The following is a 13,079-nucleotide window of genomic DNA, read 5'->3' as shown; positions in this document are numbered from 1 at the left end:
CGTGTGCGTGTGCGCACACCTGCTCACACACACGCTCACACCAGCACTCCTGTGATATGGATCTCTACCCTTTGAGTAGAGAAAGGGTACTCAAGGGTAGTACAGCACTACCCTTTGAGTCACGCAGCTCAAGCCAACTCCCTATATTACACTCTTGATATTCTGTCATTGGTCAAATTTGCCTATTATCAGCTTTACTTGCAGGACATATATCTAATTCCTGCTGCCCCTTCTTGGCCCACCACCACATTTTGTGTTCCTTCTTTGCTTCCCATCCCACACCACTTAAACCATGGCTCCATTCTTAGCAACACGAGGAGGTCAACCTTCAGGTGTGCAGGTGGAGGTGGGAAGTCTGAGAGCTACCAATTTAAATGGTCTCCTGATGGGCCTCTTGCTTCTGAAATTTCCACTCTCTAGTTAAACTTTCATGTGGTTTCTCTAATTTTCTTTACATACAGATGAGGCAACCACAGAATTTGGACAAAACTCACTAGGCATGGTGTTCGAGGCTGTCCAGAATCTGACCACCTTCCATGTTTCCAGCACCCATCCCACACGTTTTCTATACTGTCTATACCCGCCCGGTTCCCCATTCCCTGTACTGGTCATGCCCTTGGCATCTCAGTGTCAGTACCCATGCATTCTCTAGGCAGGTTCTGCTCTTCTCCTCCAAGTCTGCCAACCAAAGTCACATTTCATCTTCCAAGGCCTAACTATGAAGCCTCCCACAGAGAATTTTAACTCAGAATTTCAACTCTTATCCACTTATTGTACAATAGCCACACATTTTGGAAGTTTAACCTAGATAAACAGTTATCATCTGGGGGTTCCTAAGCCCTGGAGATTGAGAGGAGGCTGGCTCAGAGTCTTTCTTGATGCCTAACGCCTCCCAAAGCTTTCTGCAAGCTCAGGGGAAGTTATGTCTCATGGGACATATGCTTCCATGTTCCTTCTTTCACACATCCTGTTCTGCTCTCCTCCTTATGGTCTCAAGAAACACAAGCCGCAGCCTTCTGGAAGCCTTTCCCTTCTTCCTCCATGCCCCTCAGGGAAACCCCTAAACACCTACACAAACCATTCATGAGCACAGGAGACTTTATTGAAATGTGGGTGGAGAACAGGAGGGCTTTCCATTCCAAGAGCCAACAACACCTCCACGCTGAGCACTGGGGCATCCCTGGCCCTTGAATGGCCTTTGCTCGTCACACCACAGGAGGATTCCATCTGGCCCAGAATCCCCTTAGTCACCTTCCTCAAACCAGCATTCTGGTCCCTTCCCCCATCTCCCTTCTGAACTCTCTTTTCCCCATGCCCAGCTACTTAGGCATGAAGCAAATCCTTATCCTCGCTTTGTGTGGCACAGTGTAGCCATTCTTATTTTTTCACTCATTCCTGCTTTCAAGTCCCACTCTCCCTGTCAACCCCTCCACAGTCTGTCAGGATATGTTCCCCAGAAAGGTCTCGCCTCGGGAAGAATTCTGGCGCCTGTTGCTGAGATTCTATGTTTCACGTCTTGACATACATCTGTCTTCCCCAAGTAAGTTCCATGAGGCAGAGATGATGTCTCCGTCAACTCTTCTAATGCTCAGCACAATGTCTTCTATATAACAAACACCGCGAATATTCACTAAAGTAAAATTAGTTCTTTAATGTGAAAATTAGGTATCAGTTCTTTTTTCACAGAAGTTTTTTTTTTTTTTCATGAGAATCACAGAAGGCCCCCATTTGAGCACATGAAATGTGATTCACACAGCATATTCTTATTAGTGACACTCCTTGTGTATTTTTAATAAAATGGGGCCACCTCAAACCCTCCCTTAAAAATACAGTAGCACCTGTTTAACAGAACGCCAGGAATTCTAGAGGCCAGCAGAAATAAATCGCAGGTCATGACAGCTGCAGTGAATTGAAATGAGATGTAGGCTTTCATTTTGCTTAATAACTGTCAAAAGTCTTCATGGCAATTGTGACAGGGAAAGACTTTTGCATAAACTGAACAGACTTAGCATCTGAGGGAATGAATTGTAACAGAATAAAGGGGGAGGGCTATTTTTAGTTCACTTCTCTCAACTGTATTTTTGTCTTACACCTCCTAAAATTAGGCCTCCTCATGGAGGCCATATGTAATCAGAACGATGTAGGCTGTGGCAGCAATTACTCTTGCAAGCTGAGACAGATCTCCAACCACTGACCTTCCTTTGCACTGAAGGCTCTCAGCCTCCTTGGCATCTTGGGGAAGTCAACCCTGCACCTTAAGGAAGGGGCTACACCCCGGATTGAGGAAAAGCCTTTTAAAGACCACCAACCTACTGGCTCCCAGGCCAAGGACCGTTCAGACGACAAAGTGTCTGGAAGTCACAGGACTACTAAGGAACAACATTCCAATACAGTCAACAAACATCAAATAAACACCTTTGATATGCCTGCTACAACTCTGATGTCAAGCACATTTAATTCCATTTTAGCAACCAAAAATTCTTAAACAGGCAGAAAATATGTAAGACCCTGTAAAATATTAATACGTGAATTTTTTTTAAATCACATTTTAAAAAATGCTACTAATCTTTGGTTATTCTGTTCATTTTAAGTAGCCATGCTTTCTAAGAGATAGTTTTAAAGATGACGAATCTTTAACAAAACCCAGAATTTAAGTCTTGATGAAAAATCTGCTATTGACATCGGGGAGGCTGTGCGTGTGCAAGGGCAGGAAGTATAAAGGAATTCTCTGTACTTTCCACTCAGTTTCACTCTGAACCTAAAACTACTTTAAAAAAAATAAAGTCAGTGGGGCACCTGGGTGGCTCAGTGAGTTAAACCTCTGCCTTTGGCTTAGGTCATGATCTCAGGGTCCTGGGATCGAACCCCACATTGGGCTCTCTGCTCAGCAGGGAGCCTTGCTTCCCCCTCTGTCTCTCTGCCTGCCTCTCTTCCTACTTGTGATCCCTCTTGCTCTTAAAAAAAAAAAAAAAGATAGAAAAAGAAAGTCAGTTAAATATAAACCACATATTACACAGATACATTTCAGATTCCAATGTTTAAATGGAACGATTTTAAGGAAAAATCATAATATTAAAGGACTCTAGGCATCAAGGTCATGGGGAAGGGGTGAGGTCAAGGAGTGGTGAAGCCCCAAATACCATCAACACCAACAGCTGGTCCCCAAGTTGGAGGTCTGGAAAGGGTGTTTTAGGAGTGCCTTGGTGGATGCCTGTGCAGAGCTCTTGAATTTTTTTGTTAACAAGTGAATTAGACAACTGTTCAACCGGAAAAGAAAAACAAACAAACCATAGATGCCTACTACTATGAAAGGGGTTTAGGAAAAGTTCGTGGAGGCAGAATTTTAAACAATGGTGGTGTCGACTTTTTTGTGGAATGAGGTAGAACACAGTGAAATAAACTCATTTCCTTCTATTTTTCTCAAATTGGAAAAAATCGGTGCCATAATCCTTTTTGAAAGAGAAATACCTTGGTTGAGCTTCTGAAGTGCTGGATCTTGAGGGAGCAAAGTTTAATTGTACTATGTTACAGAGCCAGGACAAAAGGGAAGGGAGGGCGGTGCCTAGGGTGCACAATGAGAAGAAGCAGAAGTTCCTGGAGTGAGTGCCCTGGCACTCCCGCTATCATCCACTTGGTGAGCAAGGCAGCCATGATAGCCCAAACCCTTAATGAAGAAGGCTGGTCATCACTCAGTTCTGGCTCAACTGACACTCCCTATCCTTTGCTGCAACGAACACATAGTCCTTCGTATTCTTAGCTTTGCATGTGTCTTATCTAAGGGTGAAGACCAATGGGCTTCACTGATTTAGGAATCACACAGCCTCGCATAATGATTTGCAAAAAAACACACAAACAAACCCCCCAAAACGAACAAACAAATAAAAAAAACAGACATTAGCGTCAATATGCCTATTGACTGGGAGGTTTTAACATTTACTAATGAAATGTAACAGAAGTAAAAAAAAAAAAAAAAAAAAATTCCTCAAATCTTACGCTGCCCCCGAGGTTCCTACAGACCTGTATCCTGAGCCACTACTGTTCTGTACAAGGGTATGATCCATTTTTATATGAGGAGCCAGTGATCCAGCAAGGCAAACTCAACACGAATAAGCAAGAACAACAAAAAGCAAATCAGAATATCTAGGCCGATCATGACCTTATTTCACTGGTTTTTAGAAGTATTATACTTCTCCGAATGTTAACATAGAAGGAAACAAAAGTTATTAAGTGTGACCAACACTTAGGGAGAAGGAAATTATACAGTTTGTAAGCTAGATAAGGGAGAAAATATAACAGGGGAGAAGATGTGGAGAAATGACAAAAGGTGGAAAGGAAAATACGTGTAAGCACTCCTGCACCTATGAATGAAGGTGAAGAGTATGTGCGGTGGGTTTACAGGGGAAAAAGACATAAGGAAAGCCTAGGAGGGAGTTATCTCTATCTAGCTAAACCCCTGTGCAGGTACATGCCTGTATATATGAGATACAGATTCACAGACAAAGGACACAGATTCACAGACAAAGACACAGTTGCCAGATAAAATATAGGGTGCCCAGTCAAATGTGTATTTCAGATAAACAACAAAAAAATGTAAGAATCTCCATATTTGCTTCCTGCTTATACTAGAACAGTAATTTTAGTTGTAGAATAGCTATGTAATTGAAATTCAAGTTTATCTTGGTGTCTTGTACTTCTCTTTGCTCACTCTGGCAACAGTCATAAAGTAACGAACAGAGGGAAGGTAGAGTGAGAAAACGTAAAGGAGAAAGAGAGAGGGAAAGTAAGATGATTGTTTAAAAAAATATTAACTTTCGCTTCTTGTGGTTTCTCTGGTACTATTAAACAACTGAAGTCATTTTGCACTTTTGCAAGGCCAGGTCTACACGAGAACCTCCCAAGGCTTACCCTGGGGTCTAGCCATGCACCTAACCAACCCTTCACACCACCCCCCAGCCATTGCCGCAAGAATTGGCTGGGAACAAGCGGTCCTGGGAGGGAGCCAGCAGCCGCTGTGCAGCGAGCAGGCAGAGAGATCTGTTCTGTGATGCTGGAAGACCGTCCCATAACGGATGCTAAAACGATCTAAGATTGCACGGAATAGACACAACTCTCGATCTGGGCTTCCAGGAACAGAAGCTACTGGCGGTCCGTGGATTCTGAAATGCACGACTCCTGCTGCAACCTCAACAGTTCAGCTCATTCGTAGCAAAGGCTCTAGAGGGAGGTCGTGGGGGTAGAAGACCCCTTCTAGTCAAAGATTCTGTGTGCTTCTCAACAGTAGACAGCGTAAGACAAAACAGAGAAGCAAGAACAAACCCAACCAAAAACAACAACAACAAAAGCACAAAAATTTGGGGGCAAGGAGGTGCACTTGCTGCGGGCGTTGACGAAACAAGCAGCAGATTCTGTCTGGGGCTGCCTGACCCTGGAACCAGATTTGTCCCCCGGGTGACCCATCCCGGAGGCGTAGTAGAGTGGCCGCACGGGGGTGTCACTGAGTTGGCGGAGCCCTGAGAGGTCTCTGCACGACCTATGAATGAAGGCACTGTGTCTTCCTTTGCTAGGGCTGCCACCAGAGTCCCACAGCCTGGCAATTTATTAAACAACAGAAATGTATTTCCTCACAGCTCTGAGCCTAACAGTCTGAGATCAAGGTGTGGGCAGAGTTGGTTTCCTCAGAGACCCCTCTCCTCCCTCTCTGTGTCCTGATCACCTCTTCTTCTTTTTTTTTTTTTTTTAAGATTTTATTTATTTATTTGACAGAGAGAGAGAGACCACAAGTAGGCAGAGAGGCAGGCAGAGAGAGAGAGAGGAAGAAGCAGGCTCCCCACTGAGCAGCGAGCCTGATGCGGGGGCCGATCCCAGGACCCTGGGATCATGACCCTAGCCAAAGGCAGAGGCTTTAACCCACTGAGCCCCTCCTGATCGCCTCTTATAAAGACACCAGTTCCACTGGCTTAGGGCCCACCCTGACGACCTCATTTAACCTTCCTTTTCCCTTTGAGGACCCTAGGAGTTAAGTTCTGATGTACTGGCCATTAAGGCTTCAACATATGAATTGGAGGGAGACACAATTCAGCCGCTAACATGCCAAAACCGTGACCTGGTGTCTAGGCTGTGTGACTGTAACCCACCTCCCACTTCTGGGTACTTCCAACCTCGGCTTAGGTCAGTTCTGCCTCAGGGTCCTCGACACACCACAGCGGGTCCGAGTTCCTCATACCTAAAACAGGACATCCCCCCACCCCCGTTTGACCCTGACCCATTTTAACAGTGCATCAGGGTCAAAGAGATTTAAAATTAGTCCACCTGTTTGCCACCCGGTGTTATCCGTAACGACACAATAATACCAGTAATTACCGGCAGATGTTAACACCGCACGTTGGAATGCCCCACTCCATCTCCTAGCTTCCAGTGTCATCCCACTGAGGATTAAAGAACTGAGCCACAGCTGAAAATTCTTTGGAGGGCCTCAGAATAGTGTTCTATAAATACAGAGAAAATTCTGGGAGGAGTACATCTCTGGTTCAACGTTTTACATTCTTTTTATGCTGATGTCACCACCAGCAGGTGGCTTGCCTGGGTAACGTGAGCTTCGGTGTCACCAGTGAGCCCCTGGGAGGGTGCGCTCTCATTCACCCAACACCCATTTCCGGAGCAGCTCCCAAGGCCAGGCACTACCCTTGGCATTGCCTGCTCTGCCAAGGGGAAGGCCGGCTCGACCTCCCTCCTTAGGGAGTTTCTCAACGCAGGGTGAAGACAGGCGATCAACAAATTGTCTCAAGGGCCGTGGTGTTTAAGCTTGGTAAGATGCTTCCCAGACGTGAGTGCAGGAGGAAATGTGAACTTTCATTTTATAAGGAGTTCACAGGAATCCTACAGCCAGGGAAATGCTAGTGACAGGAAAAAGAGCATCCACATTCACAATAACAAGACCAACCAACACTTGTAGGGCTGTTCTTCCCTGCTAATAAGCACTTTACGTGTAATTCATTTAGTCCTTGCATCAGCCATTAGGAAGCAGATGGTATTTTAATAGAGAACAAAACAAAGGCACAGAAAGTTTAAGTAAATTGCTCAAGGCCACTGAGTTTCCAGGACAGGAGTACAGGAGGGCTGCGCTCAAACTTCACCACGATGCTGTGTTACCTCTAAAGAAAGGGCTACGCTAGTCAGGCATATGTCCCTGTGGAAACGGAAATGTGAGAAGCACCATCAGAGAAGGCATTCAGCCAGTGCTGCTCTTGGGCCTCCTAACCCTGGCTGCCTGGGGCTTTTAGGGGATGTCCCAGCCACCTCTGTCATCACCGCAGCCCTGGGGGCCATGTGGTGTGAGGGACAGCATGCAGATGAAGGAGTGCCGAGACTCCAGGAGCTGTGTGACTCTGAGCAAGTACTTAACCTCTCTGGGCCTCAGCTCTTCCTCCATGAATTGGCGAGGACAATAGCAGAGGCTGCTGGGCCCCCACACCTACCTGCTTGGCTTGACTTGGCTCATCGGCTGACACCACACGGCCCCCCACATGCTAACTGTTAGTTGGTCTCTGCTAGAGGAATTCCCTGGACGGACCTGCACTCCCCTGCTGGACTGCCCAAAGTGCCAGAGCGTGACAAGGGTGGGTGGACAAAGCCACCAACCCCTCGCCCCTCACAGCACAATCCATGCCGATTCTAAGTCTCTCAGGGGTCTCCTGCGGGATGAAGCCCCATGTTCCCATACCCTCTTCACTTGCTTTCCTCTCTCCTCTATTCTGCTTCCTCACTCTCTTGCTGGGGCTTCCAGGAATCACTTCCCCCAAATAAACTACTTGCTCCCAGGCCCGTGTCTCCAGGTCTACTTCTAGGGAAACCAAAATTAGACAATGCTGATGAGGAAAGATCCAATGAGGTTCTATGAGAAGTTGTTAAATGGTCAAGCTCTTTACAGTAGGATTACTATTTTGAGAAATAATACAGAGGTACGATTATACTTGCCATGGAAAAGTTTTCATGCCCGATGATTAGGGATGCACCCCCTTTTTTCCAAGCTTGTCCTCAAAACCTGTAACTTGGCCATCATGATGGATCTGCGTCAGAAACTCCAACTACATCTGGCAGCAAACAGAGCCAGAGGTTTGGTGGAATGTACGGATTCCTTGTAAAGATGGGTAAAGGGGCCCGCTGCCAGGGAGCGGACAATATACAATATACAATATACAATATACAATGCAAGAAGTTCCAGCAGGTCAGAGGAGCCCTGAGGGTGAGTGCTCTGGCATCAAAGCAGAGAATAAGGAACTGGGTGCTGGTGATTCTTGCTGGTCTTGGTGTTTCTGGGGTCTGGGCCTTAAATGAACACAATGCAGAACAGTGTATCCTAATATAGCTGTTCATTTCACCTAAAAACTAAACTAAGGGAGGGTGTGCTTTTGTGTGAGCTTAGAGTTTTCATAGGAAATCTCATTGGTTCCTCATATCCTCCACAGGACACAGGTCCCCTTTATCTCCCCATGTCCAGCCTCTCCCAGTATTGCACTGGAGAATCCAGCCTTTAAAGAATATGTTTAAAGATTTAGAAGAGACTTTCTCTTTAGGCATTACCTAGCAACAATGAAAACGAAATGAAACAAATTCTCAACAAAGCCAAACGAAATAAAATCAATAGGGAGCCACTCCGCCTCTCCCGGTATAAGGACTGTCCCCATTGTGCAGCCTGAGAGGTGAAGGGCTGGGAAGCCGCAGATGACACAGAGGGCAGAGGTGAGGCAGATGTGTTGGGCTCCTGCAGCCCCTGCTCAAGGCCAGCCCAACCAGCGCCGACCTCTGGCTGGTCTCACCAACACACCTCTTGGTGCCAAAGAGCGGCAGGAAGGAACGCCATTGAATTTTGTCAAGTTCAGCCAGGCTTCCATGTCAGTCACTTGACTACTATTCTTATCCAAGCCAAACAGTCCAAGCCCAGTCCTGTTACTAATGGAAAATTTATGTGCCTTGAACACAAAGTGTTGTGTTAACATAAAAATCAGTGGAAGGAGGGGGTGCTTTTGTGTGGCCCTAGCAAGAAGAAGCAGCCATGGTTTTTCCCAGGTGAGGGTTAGGAATTGATGACTCAAGGAAGTATTTGGTCAAAAATAGGGAAGAGGAGGTTGGGCTAAAGTGATACCACCAAGAAGGGAAAGAGGAACTGATGTGTGAGTTTGCATGCTCCTAAGAAATTACTGGAATGGAAATGGGAACACCAGTATGCCCAGAGGAAAATTCTGGACACCAGGAAATGATCTTCACATCTTGCTCCATAGGCACCAGGGGACAGGAAAATCGCCGATCTCTGCCTCCTGGCCCCCACTCTCAGGATCCTCCTGAGGGCAGCCTTTCCTGGCAAGACACGTAAGGCTCCTGGACCAAATCCCCCCAAAAGTGGGACTGACAACAAAGCAGCTGACATGGGAGGGTTTGCATCCTCATGGCAAGCAGCGTGAAAACCAGTGAGACCATGCTCTAACCCCGTCTGTGGGGGAATGGCGTTGAGGGGCTACCCCTCACAGAACGGCACATCTGCCTGTGTCAGGCACTGGGCTGAGGTTTTCAAACCGTCATTCCCACTAATCCCTTTACCACCCCATAGAGCAGTAGTATTTCCATTTTGCAGGTGAGGAAACTGAGATCCAAAAGGATTTGCTCAGGTTCCATTAGCCACTAAGCTTGGGGTCAGGTCCATCTGACAGGGAAGCCTACAGCCTTCCCGTCCCTGCTCAGGTGTCCTCCCACTCCTGGGGACAGTACCTGTGTGTCCAGAGAGCACAGTGCTCTCTGTATCCCCCACCACCCTACCGCGGAATCACCCCTACCATGGTGGTGAGTCTCCACGTTCCCCTTCGTAACTCTAGCTTTCCACAGTTATTCTCAGGGGAGGGGGGGAGAGGGGGGAAGAAGGGCTTATGATCCCCTAGGAAGTCCAAACCTGGCCTTTGAGGAGATGAGCCAAGACGTGCCACATTTCAGTGGGTCTTTTCCCTTCAGCAGCTGGCTTGTTTTTGTGTTAAATCCTTTCTGTGGATATGGTAAGCGCTTTTGGTATACATTTTTAGCAGTAGTTATGAACTAATGGCAAAAAAAAGGGAGCTCACCTACCAGTCCTCACTGGTGTTTTTGCATGAGGGGCCCCTGAACTAAATGAATGGGTTTTACTGGGTCCCTTTGGTTCTGTGTGCAAGCCATGAGGATCCTGTCACAGATCTGACCCCAGCACGACTGTACTTTCTCTTCTCCTAGTCAAACCAATGGTAGTTTCTAAAAAATGTGACAGTCTGCAATGCCCGAAGGGCAAAAGTCTGTATTTCACAGTTGTGAGGTTTACATAAGTTCCTGGATGCCTGTGATCTGACTTCTCGGGAAGCCCGGTTCACCTGCTTGTGGACCCACGCAGTTTTTTTTATTTTGTTTTTGTTTTTTAAGCCATAACACATTTTCCAAGAAAGTTTTTGCCTCAGAGTTGGTTTTAAAGTTTTCAAGTTCCTCTCCCCACCCCACCCTCCAGAAGCCTTCAGCAACACAATAACAAGCAGCACATAGTCAGAAAGGGGACAAGGCTGAAGGTGAAAATTCTTATCTGGGTGGGGCGACCTTGGTGCCGAGAAGGCTTGCTGGCTGGGAAATTTCTGCCTTAGCAATTCCCACGATGTCCTCTCTGCTTTGTCTGAAAACAGCTAGCGGTGTCCTTGTACCAAGGCATGGGACAGTAAAGGCAACAGTGTCTCAAATCAATGTAATCTGGTGCTCCTACCAGGGCTCCAGGTTGATTTAAATAAAAAGTAGCAAGGGAGACAGGGATGCCCAGCTTACTGCTTCTATGACACTCCCCTTCAGAGTCCTTCCTATCAGTGCTCAGTCAGAGGAGGGAAAAACCAAAACATTCCATAACTCAGTGATTAGAGATGGTATGTCTGTTGCAGGCAAGTGGCCGTAAAAACCTTAACATTAATCTCTGGAAAAACAGGAGTCAGACTATATGACGGCAGAGGGGGAGCAACACAGAATTTTAAACAGACGTTCTGTGCCTACATGGTTTTTATTTTTCTTAATTAAAAAGCATATAATAGGGGCTCTTGTGCGGCTCAGTCAGTTAAGCATCTGCCTTCAGCTCAGGTCACGATTCCAGGTCCTGGGATCAAGCCCCACATCGGGCTCCCTGTTCAACAGGGACACTGCTTCTCCCTCTGCCTGCCGCTCCCCCTGCTTGTGCTCTGTCTCTGACAAATAAATAAAATCTTTAAAAATAAAATAAAATAAAAAATAACAAGCATATAATGGTTGGTCTCAATTATTCATTTGAATTAGGGAAAGCATGCTACATAATACCCTCCTTAGGGGTGCTAAACCACCTCTATTTTGCATAATTTTGAGTTGTTGATGTTAACATTTTTTTTTATCATGGAAAATTAACATAGTGGAGTAGTATAATTTAAAAAAAATTTTTTTAAGATTTTATTTATTTATTTGACAGAGAGAGCGATAAGTAGGCAGAGAGGCAGGCAGAGAGAGAGAGAGAGGAGGAAGCAGGCTCCCTGCTGAGCAGAGAGCCCAATGCGGGGCTCGATCCCAGGCCCCTGGGATCATGACCTGAGCCGAAGGCAGAGGCTTAACCCACTGAGCCACCCAGGCATCCCAAAAGTGGAGTAGTATAATGAGGCCCCATGTAGTGCTCCAGCTTCCACAATTATCCACGCACAGCCAATCCTGTTCTACCTTTACCCCGACCTGCTTTTCCCCTCATATGTTATATGAAAAACATATATCCTGGGCAATGGCAACATGGCAGACCTGGAGCCTTTGCTTAGGCCATCTGTGCCATCCAGGCGCTGGGCTCCAGTGTGAACGGGGTGTTCTACTGCCTGAAGGATGGTATGCAGAACAAGGAGAGGCTGGAGGGCCGGGAGAGGGCCTTCACTGCACAATGAACTGGGATTGCAATGAGCTAGAATGTCTGAGCAATTTGGTAAGCAAGTCATCTGAGAACAATCCTTTCGGTAACAGTGGGCAGTGAAGCCTGAATCCTGTGTGGGACAAAACTCTTCTCTAGTCAACTCCTTCAAGCACATAAATGGTCAAACCGGTTGCAGTCCCGTGCAGGTCTGGCATCTGGCCTTTTGAATCAACAGTCCTTGAAATGCTCTGCTAACCAGATAGGAGTATCTGAGACCGAAAGCCCAGCCCAAGACTCTTGTCTTACCACCTCAATTTGTTGATGATGTGATCAGTTGCCCTGACGGGATGTTTCCTGAAATGTCCATCCGCTTATCCAGGCCCAATCACACATCAGCAATGCTTCCAATATTTGACATTTTTCATAATGAAATGTTGAAAAAATACCTATGCTGAAGACATGCTGCACCCCCAAGGAAAAAAACACCACGAAACAGAAGAAAACTGCCTAATATGGCACACCGAACTGGTTTTAATGTCCTCAAGCATTTGGGGTAAAAGACTTTTTAAAAAGTCCTTGAATCAGAAATTAAGGACAGAAATGAAATGAAAAGGATTTAGTATACTCTAAAAAACTTGGAAGAAAATGATAAAACTGTCGCAGAAATTAAGACTAAATTTCAAGATGTCTGAGGAAGAAGATATTCACATGAAGTTTAGTAGAGAACACTGGGGAAAGGCAGGGAAACAAGCGGGATAATGACAGACACTAACACAAAGAAGCAGAACAGGTCAGAGGGGATGTTGTTGAAGTGAGACGCAAGCAAAGAAGAAACAACATGCATATAATCAGAGCCTGAGGAGAAGAAAAATGAAAGAACAGAACAAATGGTCTCACTATGTAAGACTGTAAGAAAAATTTCTAAGTTAAAGAAGGGCTGAATCTGTACATCGAAAGGGCTTGCCAGATGCTTGGGAAAATTGACCACGGACAGTCAAATCTAAGATACATTCTAGTACGCTAGCAAACTTCAAAGACAGAGAAAAAAAATTTCTCAAAGCTTCTAAGCAAAAAAAAACAAACAAAAAAAACAAACTAATAACTTACATTACAAAAGAAATAGAGTGGCATCAGATGTCTCAAAAACAATACATAAAGCAAAGCAGTGATGGAGAGG

At 45.9% G+C, this 13,079-nt stretch overlaps 1 pseudogene; it reads left to right on the top strand.

The window, feature by feature from the left end:
- The first annotated feature begins 11,759 nt into the window (after positions 1–11,759).
- Positions 11,760–12,357, top strand: LOC122905427 (annotated as a pseudogene).
- The last annotated feature ends 722 nt before the right edge of the window (positions 12,358–13,079 follow it).

The sequence above is a fragment of the Neovison vison genome, chromosome 4 (assembly GCF_020171115.1).
Source record: "Neovison vison isolate M4711 chromosome 4, ASM_NN_V1, whole genome shotgun sequence".
NCBI classification, from domain to species: domain Eukaryota; kingdom Metazoa; phylum Chordata; class Mammalia; order Carnivora; family Mustelidae; genus Neogale; species Neogale vison.
This window is presented reverse-complemented; position numbering and strand designations above follow the sequence as displayed.